This window comes from Pseudopipra pipra, chromosome 2, assembly GCF_036250125.1.
Source record: "Pseudopipra pipra isolate bDixPip1 chromosome 2, bDixPip1.hap1, whole genome shotgun sequence".
Taxonomy (NCBI): domain Eukaryota; kingdom Metazoa; phylum Chordata; class Aves; order Passeriformes; family Pipridae; genus Pseudopipra; species Pseudopipra pipra.
In genome coordinates, this window is record NC_087550.1 from 36,494,787 (window position 1) to 36,507,557 (window position 12,771).

Consider the following 12,771-nt stretch of genomic DNA (forward strand, 5'->3'; position numbering starts at 1 on the left):
AGCTCTTGTTCATAGACTCTCCTGACAATGTAATTGATAAATTCTCCAAAGACAGAATCAGAGGAGTGACTAAGTCTTAGCAATGCAAATGCTGCTTGAGGCCAGTACTGATGTCACTATAGTCACTTCAGCTCCCTTTAAAATGCACTGCAGAATTCACCCACTAGGGTGAAGGACATAGCTCTTCCCAAACTTCTTTGTGGCCCTAAACTATCTTAAAGAGAACACTTTTGATTATTTTGTTTTCATTTGACTCATCTCTAAGATTTGTTTTTCCCTTTTCAAAATGATAATCTAATATTCTTCCTCAATAAATATCTTACCAGGTTTAGGAGTTTCTGATACATTAGAAACTTTTTTCTGAACTTAGGCTCTCAAACCAAACTGCTTCCTTCCCTTTGAAGTCCCTTAAAGCCTAGTGTCTCAGTGATTTGTTCACTCTGCAGGGGTATGGAAGACTTAGCTTCATGTCCCCTGCTCTGCTTACCTAGAAAACTCACAGTACCTTCAGCAAGAAATATCAAGGGACAGCCACTACAGAATGTATTATTTCTTGACAAAGGCAGAACCAATAAGACACGCCTGGTTTCAAATTCTTCCTCTAACTGGACACTTTTTAGACTTACAGAAGTGTAACCTCGAGGATTACAGGGGACTTTCAATCTAAATTTGTATTTAAGTACATCTGTCTCAAAATAATTTAGCCATCTAATTCGCAGCAACTACACTGAGGGTTGGGTACCCCGTTACCTTTGTGGATATGGGACATAAAGTGGTAGTTAGTTCCCATTCCTCTTTTAAATCTCCTTACTTACAGGATCTCACAATATCTAACCCTTACTGGCCACAACAAAACTAGTTAAGATGCATCTATAGTAGGAATAATGATGCCTTTTATAGCTCAGATTGTGTAGTAGTTTCTATTCTACAACTTTCTGAAGCTGAAATTTTCATGGCTTTGTCCAAGAGTGGCCTTATTGCTGAACATGTACTTAATAACAGGTCAACAATTTTATAATATGAAGAGAAAAAGTACTTAGCTATTATGAAAAATTAGACCTCCTAACTTTTTAACAGTTATACAGTTATTTTATGTAATAAAAGTTGAAGGTTGGCATAGAAACCACTCTCTGAGGAAAAGGGCATTTGGGTTCATTTTTCTGGTCTTGGTAACTTCTGTACCAATTTCCACTTCTGCGGTGCTGAAAAACATCACAGGTATTCAAACAATTTTGAGCCTCAACTTGAAGGAAGAATTAAATATGTTCACTCACTACTTTTATCGGTATTTGCATTATATTTATTTAATTGGCAAAACCATTAAATGAGAAGCTGCTTCTATGCATCAAGATGAAGCATCAAACATTTTTTTTCCAAATATAATTATCTTATTCAAGTGAACTGAGAACTTAATGACTTAACATGGTGAGGAAGAAATGAGAAATTAAGTCCTTAATGCTCCAGCAATAATTACTGTAAAAAATGCATTTTCAATACTGATTGTTGATTTGCTTGGTCACAATCATCCCTTTAATGTGCTCATTTGCACTTTCAGACTCCAAGACATATAAAAGATGGTGATGCTTTTGTACTAAAATGAAACATGTTTGCTTTCTGCTGATAGATGTGGCATAAATTAACATAATTCCATCAAAGGTGATGGAACTACAGTGATTTAAACTGGGAAAATGGTTCTATCTGAACAGCTATTCCGTCAACATATGCTCACACCTCTTCCAGCGCATTACTGTTCTCCCAAAAAGCTTACAAGTGGCACCCTTAATGCCTGCATTTACAGTGTCATTCATAGGAAAATGCCCATGCATCAGACTAGTCTCATTTCTGAAATGTGGAAAGATTATTGAGTAGAAAGAATGAGAACAAAGTGTTCACAGTATAGTGGCGTACAGTGCAACTTTTGCAAAAAAATAGTAAGGATAGGGAAGCTGCATTTTTGGGAAGATTGAGGACAGTCACAAGTTTCCAAAACTTTCCATGCAGTGATAGTCTGAAAACTTTAGCACTAAGTCCCTTGCATGTGGAAACTCCTATAGGTGTAGAAACAATCTACTTTAAAAGCTGATTTTTATTGTCTCAGGTCAGCAACTCATCAGGTAGATGTTGTCAAGCCTGCTGGCCAGTTATTGTTGTCAGATATCTCCAATGTAATCCTTAAAGCTGATGGCTGGTAGTTTGAAGAAGAGGTCCTGAAGTAATGACTGGCTTCTGCTGAGACCACTGAATAAGAGAGGAAATACATTAATTGCATGGATAAATCTTTGCTTCCTTTGCAAGGTACTGCAGAGATGGCTTTCTGAACACGACTATATGTAGTATAGAGAAAGTGGATACTGGCATTTCTCCTACAGAACTGTTTGTATGTCCATGTTTCAAATGTCTTCATAATTACTATGGATCACAGTTCTTTGAACAGCTTCCTATTTGTCAGGTATTAGATCAAAATTAGAGAGGACAAAAGAAAGTGATGGTTTCTGAAGCAAGTATAATCAGGGACTGTAAAGCAGGGGCAAAGCTGTCCCTGTCTCTGATTCATTTTGAATACAGGCTGCATAGGCTCTATTCCTTCAAAAAGCCATTCTATCCGATAATGAAACAATGAATTTGGACCATCACCCAGGGTGCCTTTAAGTGTTTAGATCTATTCATTTATTCATTCGTGATATTTATTCATTCTTTAACTTCATTCTTCTTTTAAGGGTGGATATATCCACTATATTGTGATGAGAAATCCTGGCAATTAATTCCAGGAGACAGGAGTATTTTGAGTAGTAAATTTCGATTTAAATACACTGAAGCCCAAATTTTGCTTTCCTTCTTTGACTTGCAATTGTACGAAAAAGTTTTGAAGTTTATTTGGGAAAGTACCCACTAACTTTGTATTCCTACCTGGGTGAAAACTTTGGGGTCCAAGTATTGCACAATGACATAAAGTAAGTCAGATGGAAAAAGCAACAAGAGAAAGATAAAAATCTGTGGGAGAAATAGTTCATCTGTAAGTGAGCATTTTTACCATGCAAACATAATAGACTTTTCTAGATATTTAGGTAATAATTATCTAATTATCCTTCAACAATCCATGCTTTATTCCTGCTCCTTTTGGTACCTGACACTAATTTTTGTAACTACAATAATGTAGAAATTATGTACACACATTATTACAGCTTGAGCTTGTTTAATTAGTTGCCTGGAAAAGAAAGATAATGTCTTATTATTTATCTGGGTATAGTCAACTTATTCTGTGTACAGAGATAATTACCTACACTCTGGAGTGGGAAGACATCCTGCAATTAGCACAGAGCTAAAACCAGCCCTTTCTTCCAAGGAAGGCGGGAAGTCTTGAAGGCAGTAACACCTTTGAAGTCTCACCTATCATTAGAGTCTTTTAGACATGGTAAGACTCCATTTTATGGAAGTTATTCTTTAGCATATTTTCAGAACTGCCTTATCCATTCATTTGTTTCATATTGCACATTTAAAATTCCACTGTCTGCAGAATTCATTAACAATGTCTTTCTGTACACACTTATGAAGACTTTGTGTGTGGGCTCGTAGAGTGTATAGACCTGATTCCTATCTGATTGAGGATCTGTCATCCTCAGCCCTGTAGCTTGACTTCTACACCCCTCTGCTAAAATCTTGTGCAATGTTGAAGAACCATCCACTGGGTAATACTGAGCCTTTTCCTTATCTTCTTATCTCTGAGGATAAATAATAGGATAAAACATCACCATTCCTACTCCTCATCAGCTTTCTTAACCTGTTCCCACAAGGAAAGTGTCATGGTTTGAGATAGCCCCCAAAATCCAATTCCCTAGTTCCATCCCCCCTCCCACATCTCAACCTAATGTGAGATGGGTTTTTCCAGACAAAACACACCAGACTCAAAGTGGGGGAAAGGGAATATATTACAATGACTGTACAAATAAATACCATATCACATTATACACACGATCACAAACTATCTCTACCATGACATATAGTATTTACAATGGATCAGGTCTCCTCTCCCCTCCAAATAAAAGTCCAGGAGGGAAAGAAGGACAGATCCCTTCCAGTCCTTAAGCAGCAGGATCTTCTAATGCAGCAGGTTCTGTCTGTCTTCTCCACATGCAGCAGCTGATATCTGGCTTTCTGCCAGCACTCAACGAGGGAGGTATCAAACTCCCCCGGCCCCATCGCCTCACCCGAGGGGTCTTCCGTGGACTTCGTAACCCCAGACAAGGTCGTATCACCACGTCATATCACGAAGACACAGGGGGGTCTTCGTGACTGTCTGGTATCTTCAGGAGACTCAGCTCCTTGCTTGCAGGGCTTTTGTGCCACTGCCTCTCAGGCTGCCACCACGGCAGCAGTGCGAGGGGGGGGAGCCAAGGTCAACTCCCCCTGCATTCCATCTGGCCGTCCCGGTCCAGCTCCGGGACGCTCTGAGCTTCTCAGCTCCTCTCTCTCTCCAGTGCTGCATACTCCAAGGCTCCTCTAAAATAGGAGTCCATGTCCCTCTTCTCCAAGAGGGTCTCCAAGGGAGTTTTGGGGAATCTGGTACAGTCTCTTACCCCAAACTCTGTCTCTCAGCTGCTGGCTCTCTTTCTCCTGGCTCTGTCTTCCAGGAGTCTTCTCTCCGGTGCTGCATGTTTCTGCTGCTTCTTCAGTTCAGGTTCTTATCTCTGGCTCTCTGCCACCGTTTCTCTGGTCAGTCCCGGCTGCTGTTCTGCTTCCATGGAGAAAACACTCTCCCAGCATAACTACAGGCACCTAGCCCAGCTTTATGCTGTTCCAGGTCCCTGCAGCCCCCAGCCAGAGGCTGGGAGGCCCCAGAGGCCCCAAGGGGCACAGAGCCCCTACCTCGTGGCTCACAACATGGCCACCTCTCCTACAACAACCAAAAACTACAACTCTTCTCTTCCGGTCTGGTTGTGATATGTTTACATTTCTGCAGGAGCGCCCATTGGGCAGAACTTCAAAACTTCTAGGGGTTTCCACCCCTTGGGGTCTACCACTTCTCTTAGCCTCTGGGGGAAAACAAGGTTCAAACCACGACAACACGTCCTGCAGAACTGGCTCTTAATTGAAATAATTGTTTTCAACTGTATGTCTGGACAAGTCACTGAACATGTTTCTTACCATATTTCACTCCAACCTTGTTGAGGCTGTACAACACTGTCTATATCTACTAGCATCTACTACTGTAGTGGAGATCCAATTGTAGTTAATAAAAATGCATATGACTAAACTTTTTTTTTTTTCTGAGAATGCTTAGGTCTGATTTTTTCAGTTACTCTTGAGTCTGTACATGTTTGTACTTTGAAAAGACCAACTGCTTCGAATGGACTGCACCAGTCTTGTGGTAGGAATACAGTAGCAAGATGAACCATGACATTTCATTTCACAGTAGCAAGATGAAACATGACATTTCATTTCACAATATGGTTTAGTGAGCATGCTTGTATTTGGTCAAAGGTTGGACTTGGTGAACTTTGATGCCTTTTCCAACCTTAATGATTCTGTGATTCAATAATAAACAAGGTGCTGTGGAGACACTAAGTCAAAGCTTCCAAGGTGGTACCACTCCATAGAGCAAAATGCCCGTCCTGGATGTTTTCTGATGAATCTCCTTGCTAATACTGGCAGCTATTATTGATAGAAAATGACTACTTATGAATAGGAATCCTGTTTCTGTCAGGAGAGGAGAATGTCATGGTTTGTCAAGGGAATCTCAAAAAAAAAAAAAAAGCCAAACAAAAAAACCCTTCAGGGACTAGTTGGAAGTCCATTCCTATTAGTAATGTAGCTGAAAATCTCTCCAAGACATTTAATTCTGTGATTCTATAACTAAGAAAAAAATATCCTTATTTCTTTGCTACTGGAACTTTTTTGAACTTTGCTCATTCCGAATTGAGTTGCTTTGTGGAAACCATTTTGTTTTGAGCAGACAGGTCTAGTGAAACCCTGCCTGCTAGGCAGTTGTCGGAGCCTGTTTGGTTTTTCTTCTCATCTGACTCTACACCAGCTGCATAATGAGCTGCTGGAAAATCTGTTTCCAGGCTTCCAGCTTCCCAGTACATTAAGCTCCTATTTACTATAACCTCAGGGGAATTTCACTAGGCAGACCATCCCCGAGCTGGTGCTCCATTTCCATTCCCTTTCACAGAAAATTTCAAGATGTTATTTTTCTTCTGGCTTAGAAAGCAATGAAGTCCAGAGATTCTCTGTGAAGCAGAACTTTGTCCAATTCAGTCTTTACAATCCATGATCTACACTCTTTTCTTAGTTTTGGCTAGGATAATTTTCTTCCCTACTGGCTGGTACAGTGTTGTGTTTTTCATTGAGTGTGAGAATAATGTTGATAACATACTGATGTTTTAGTTGTTGCTGAGGAGTGCTTACTCTAAGTCAAGACTTTTCAGTGTCCCATGGTCTGCCAGTGAGCAGGTGCACAAGAAGCTGGGATGGAACATGTGCAGGATGTCTTACCCCAGCTGGCCAAAGGGATATTCCATATCACAGAATGCCATACTCAGTGTGGGAACTGGGGAGAGTGTGCCAGAGGAAGCTGCTTACAGGTCAGGGCTGGGCTGGGCATTGGTCAGTGGGTGGTGAGCAAGCTCTGTGTGCATCACTTGTTTTTCTTGGGTTTTATTTCCCTCTTTTTGTTATCTCTGTTTTCATTGCAATTATTATTATTGTTTTTATTATAATCATTATTATATTTTACTTTTTTCCAGTTATTAAACAGTTCTTATCTCAACCCACAGGTTTTACCTTTTACCAGTTCTCTTCCTCAGATGGGATTAAACCAGGACATCTGTTTACAGAGAACATCTGAGGACATGCTTTACCTCATGTCGTGTCCTGGCTCTGTCCAAAAGCAGCCCTTTACAGTGCATGAGTTTCATCTCTAATACAGGTACCATGCACAACAATTCAGAGTTCTTTTGATCCAGACCGTATATCTTTAGTAACTGTGGGAAGTTAAAACTGAAGTGCTTATAGGTAAAGTGGATGAGGTGCAACAGACACAAGTTATAATAAGACGTATATAATGTCTCATTGGACATAAAAAAAAACGCAAACCAAAAACATTTGAAACAGGTTGGCTAAAACACTCTTGGACTTGCCATCCTTAGAGTTTGACAAAGCTCGACTGGACCAGGCTCCCAGCAATCCAATCATTAAAGGCCCTGTTTAGAGCAGGGGTTATACTGGAGGATCTTCTCAGGACCTTTCTGTACTAAATCGTTCTATGATTCAATGAATTAACAACTACGAGTGAAGTACAATTCTCACATGAAATGCTACATGTGAGTGCTACATTTAGGAGGTTTTGGTGCACCCAGGTGAACTAAGAGGAGGAAGAGTGTATCATGTCAGCAGAGTATTTTCTCATCAACACTCACCAGTTGCTGATTTTAACCCTCATTATGGGCCAAAAGAGCTGCAAGATCTGCTTTCAAAGTCTGTGGTTGACCATCTATGTACCCTTTAGAAAGATATTTTATTTCTCCATGAATCAGGACAAAATGTCACTGGAGGGATGGAAAAACCCATGTACGAATCTTTGTTTGTAAAACATTCTGCACAACTAAAGAAGTATTTTGAAGCAAAATAAAGTAAAAAGTTATTCTGCCAAGCTCTGTTTCATTCCATGAAAATAGAAAGGAGAATTTTTATCTGTAAGTGGAAAGTATTAACCTTTTGCTTTGGTATGTGTATATTCAGTTCTAGATAGATAAAGAGATTATAGTTAGGGATATACTGACTTCATTTTCCAGACTTACTATGCCTAGAACTTGGATAGATCTGGCAGATTGCCACAGGTTTTTTTCCTGTATATAAAAGCCCTAATAATGATAAGAGCACACAAAATTTGAAGTATTTGTTGTTTCCGACTAGAGATTTTAATAATTGCAGTGCAGCTTTACTGCAGAAACATTAGCAGTGAATGACATTCATCTGAGATCTTGACCTGTTGTAGATCATTCCAGTGATTCTATTTTATTTAAGCACTCTCCATGTAGAAGAGGTTGAACACATTAACTGGAAAATTAAAGATATTTTTGAATTTCAAATATCAATATATGCCTGAAAACTGTACTGCAAATCTAGTAGAAAAAACGTTTATTGCTTCTGGAAATGGGCCATGGTGGGATACATGCTACTTTACAGTTAAAGATAAGCAACCATATTTTAGTTAATAATCCTGAGAGCCAGCCAGACTAATCCTTTTTTATTCATAATCTTGATTCTCAGTAAGCCATATGTGTTGTTATCTCAGCACTCTTGGAGGGTTTTTGTTGTATATATAGCAAAAATTATTCAGTTTTCAGAGCAAAGACTTCTACACTCTAAGACTGTATTTAATGTTTTGGGGCTCTGCCCAAAAGCAAAGATATCTTTGTGTTAAAATCAGCTTAAGGAATAGTGGTATAATTCTTAACTTTAACAATTGAGATAAACTATAAAGTGAAAAATTTTAACACCTGAAGAAGCCATGAGAGAATTCTGATTGCTACTACAGGCAATGATTCTACAAGAAATGCCTTTACGTGTCTCTGTCTTTGTTGAAAAGGCTTCTAGCATGTGCCTACTTGATTTATGGTATTTATATATGCCAGGATTGCAAGGAGCTGACTATCTTGTCTCTGTTATTGGAATTGTCCTGAATATGTTTGTGCAGTAGTCCTCCTGATCTAATTGAGGGAATATCTAGAGTAATTAATCATAACAACTGTACTTTGATATGTACTCTGATACATTTTAATGTGACTGTTTAAAACTCTGAAGAGTCAGCATGTTCCAAATGTCCGCAAGAGGCAAGGGTATGCTACATGGCAAATTCCCAAATATAATGGATCTAGCTGTTGGGCCAGAAACATAGAAAGTACGAGAGGCTCCCAAAGACACAGGGAAAGCCTAGATTACAGAGGATGATCCTTTTAGACGTGAGAAGGGAAGAGTTTTTGTGTTAGTAGTGAGCTAGTTGGACTTCAGAGAAACCTATGAAAGGCAGGAGAAGGAAAATTCTCAGTGACTTTGACCTGATTTGATAGATTTGATAGCAATTATAAATTTGAGTGGTTTTGGCTTGTTTCTTGGATTTATTAGATAAAAAGTAAAGACTGTTTTAAAAAGCTGTGTGGAGTCATTTCATGTTTGTCATAAGATCTGGATGGAAGTGTTTTGGCAAATCGTACTGATAGAGTTTAATATGTTGCTGCCCCAAGTTGCTTATCTTGTCTCTCTGTAGCTGCCTCTCATCCTCGTAGATCCAAAAGTCAGCAGAATATGACATGTGCCTATGTCCTTGTTGGTCTGACTTACCACTCTCTGCAGCTGTCCCACATCTCAAGCAAAAAAATGGAAAAGAATGTGGCTACAGATTTGGAAACAGAGCTCTGTCAAGAAATTAGAACCTTCTGGCACACACAGCCTGAGAAGGCAGCACTCTCAGCAGTGCATACTTTGAGGAGGAAGAACACTGATGATACCAGAGCTGTGTGTACTACAAACTGACTCATTGTCCACGGTTGCTTTCTGATGAGTTATTTGCCCTTTCCTCAAAGCATCTTGCACTGGCCAGAGTCAGTCAGGACATTGGATAAGAAGGAACCAGAATGGTGGAACTAGATCAAAGCTAGCCTGACTATGGCTATACTCCAACACACTCTGAACAGAGCAGTCAGATGAGTTCAAGATCCTGCTCTACTCTGCAGTGGTGCAGACTCACTTTGAATATTGTGTGCAGTTTTGGGCATTGCAATATAAGAAAGACATTAAACCATTAGAAAGAGTCCAAAGGAGGACAACAAAGATGGTGAAGAGCCTGGAGGGGAAGCTGTATGAAGAGCGGCTGAGGTGACTCGGTCTGTTCAGCCTGGAGGAGACTGAGGGGAGACCACATACCAATGTACAGCTTCCTCAGAAGAGGGGCAAGCACTGATCTCTTCTCTCTGGTGAGCAGTGACAGAACCTGAGAGAATGGTCTGAAGTTGTGTCAGGGGAGATTTAGGTTGGATATTAGAAAAAGGTTCTTCACCCAGAGGGTGGCTGGGCAATGAAACAGGCTCCCCAGGGAAGTGGTCACACACCGAGCCTGAGAGAGTTCAAGAAGCGTTTGGATGATACTCTGAGGCACATAGTGTGACTCTTGGGGATGGTCCTGTGCAGAGCTAAGGGTTGGACTTGATGATCCTTGTGGGTCCCTTCCAACTCTGCATATTTTGTGGTTCTGTGAAGATCTAACTAGTTAAGGTTAATAATAGCCTCTAATTCCCCCATGCAGCTGTTACTTAAAACCAACATAAAACTTCTTGGTGATTTGCCTGAGGAATCTGCATATTCCCCAGTTAGACTTAATTATTTGCTTAATATACACTTTTCCATGCAATTCAGTCAGCTTCCAGCTCAACACTTTGAGGAACTGTGAAACTGTTGAAACAAAATCTGATTCACTCTGTTGAGGTCAATCATTCCAGCAGTAGGAAAGGGGTTTTTTTAGGCAAGCACTATTTGGCTCTCAGTGTAATATTTGCTTCCTTCAAGAGCCATAGCTTTTTACCAATATGAAAATACATGTCTCTTTGTCTGCCTTTTTCCTCTGATCTTTTACACAGCGCTTATCACTGAATTATGCAGGTGTGAACTACTTCTAGAGTAATGTAATTTGAAGGTAAAGTCTTAACAATGAAAAACACCTATATATTCTATGCTAGAAACTGTTTTCCAGAAATATTAGAAGAAAATGGGTATTTTTCAAAAATGTAGAGGTATGTTTCATGTAGTGCACTTAAGTGAAAGTCAACAAAACATTGCATATGTTTTGGTGTATCTTCCACCCTCTTAAAGTTTCTGCTTCTTGAATATTATGGACCAGAGAACAGTGCTTTTGGAGATGGTTGGTACTCAAGTTTGTCGCATCCTAAGAAAGGTCAAGTAACAGTTTGAAAATTATTGTCCTGAGGAGTTTATTGTATCAGGCAAAGAAGGAAATATATTCCAGTGTAATATTCCATTGTATATAAGCTTCATCACAGCTACAAGGAAACTGGGGGAGCTGGGGAATGGCTTCCATATTATTCAGCAGTTACTCACTCCTTACAGAGGAATTAGCAGCTATCTACACCCTTTATTAAATTCACTTTGTTAGAGCAAGCTTTTATATATACACAAAGTTTATTGCACGAAGGGCAGCATAACTCTATAAGGAAATATATATCTCAAGAGACAAACAAATAACACTGATGAAGTCATGTCAGCTGTCACTGTTGAATCCAGTCATGGTTAACCCCCTGCCCTAATTTTAGGGGCAGCTTGGACATCCAGCAGTAGCATACAATGAGCAATGCCATTCTGGACAGCCCCACTAGCTCCACAGATGATGAAAGCAGACTATTTACTATTTCCACATATTGGATTCAGTCCTTCAATATTATTTTTTTTAATTCTTGATTTTATTTAAATGAAAACAAACTCCGTCAACTTGGGATGGAAACAGGATTATTCATATTTTAAGGGAACATTGTTCTCTACCCAATTTGACTCAAGGCAGAACTGCATTGAAAAAAAAAAAGTATTTGCAGATATATCTGAGACAGTCCTAAGGTTACACACTCTAATGTGAAGGTCTAATGAAATGTATGAGAGGTCAGTTTTATCAGAGGCCCTGAGGGTATAATTGGAGTTCCTCCTCTGGTACCTCAGGCCATCTGCTATGGCATCTAATAACCTCAGGAGAGCAATGAACAGCTCAGGCTGTGATTTAGGGCTGTGGTTAGACTGCCTATTCTGGCTTCTATATGAAATGAAACTCCAATTACAGTGTCTAAATTCAGAGGAGAAATAAGCAATTCAAACCCCTGGCTATTAAGGGCTGGCATCCTCTACTGCCTGTGGAGCAAGGTAAAGGCAATATTTAGACCACCAACAGGAGCTGCACAAGTTAACTATTGTGACTATTTCTTTCCTGTGATGCTGCAGGGAGTTAGGCCCTAACTGTCCCAGCACGGCACAAAACCTGAGCTGTTCATTTTAAATTTAGGTACTGTGACCGTCCTTAGTTCATCCTAAGTGTTGTAACATGCAGACTGAATACAGCCTTCCTCCTACCACTCTTTTGGGATTGTGTGTGGAGGGAGGGATTGAAAGGAAAAGCCATCTGTGCATCACTTCAAGTGGTGAAACAGGGGAGAGAGGTCCTGCTGCTTTCAGCTCTGTTTCCTTCAATGCAGAGTGCTGACAGGGGTAAGCCTGAGAAAGAGTGATGAAGAGTGAAATTGGAAAGGAGAGAGTGAGATCCACGGACACTTTGCCACCAATCATAATGGGCTTATGATTTAAGCCAACCTGTGGAGATTTTAATGAGTCAAATGAAGATAGCTAAATAGTTTAAGCAAGCTATGTGCAGACTCCTTTTTTAGTACCCAGCATGCTAAGTAAGCATACCAAATCACATCCAGTGTCCATTATCCAAATGATATCATTATCCCCCAAAGAGTACTTCTCCCCTGGCAGGCATATGTGACAGGCTGCCACCCAAAGCACTCTGTAGCTCAAGGCAGAGGAGGCACTGTTATTAGACTGAAGTACAGGAACTCTTACAATTCACTTGAAAATTGGTATTAATACATATGCAAATGTATTTGGACAGTACAAAAATCATTCTGTACATTTCCAGTTTTACCACAGGACACTAGATTTCCTTTTCCTTCCTCAGTGACTTGGTATTTGAGAGCTGTGCAAGCTGAGAATTCAGGC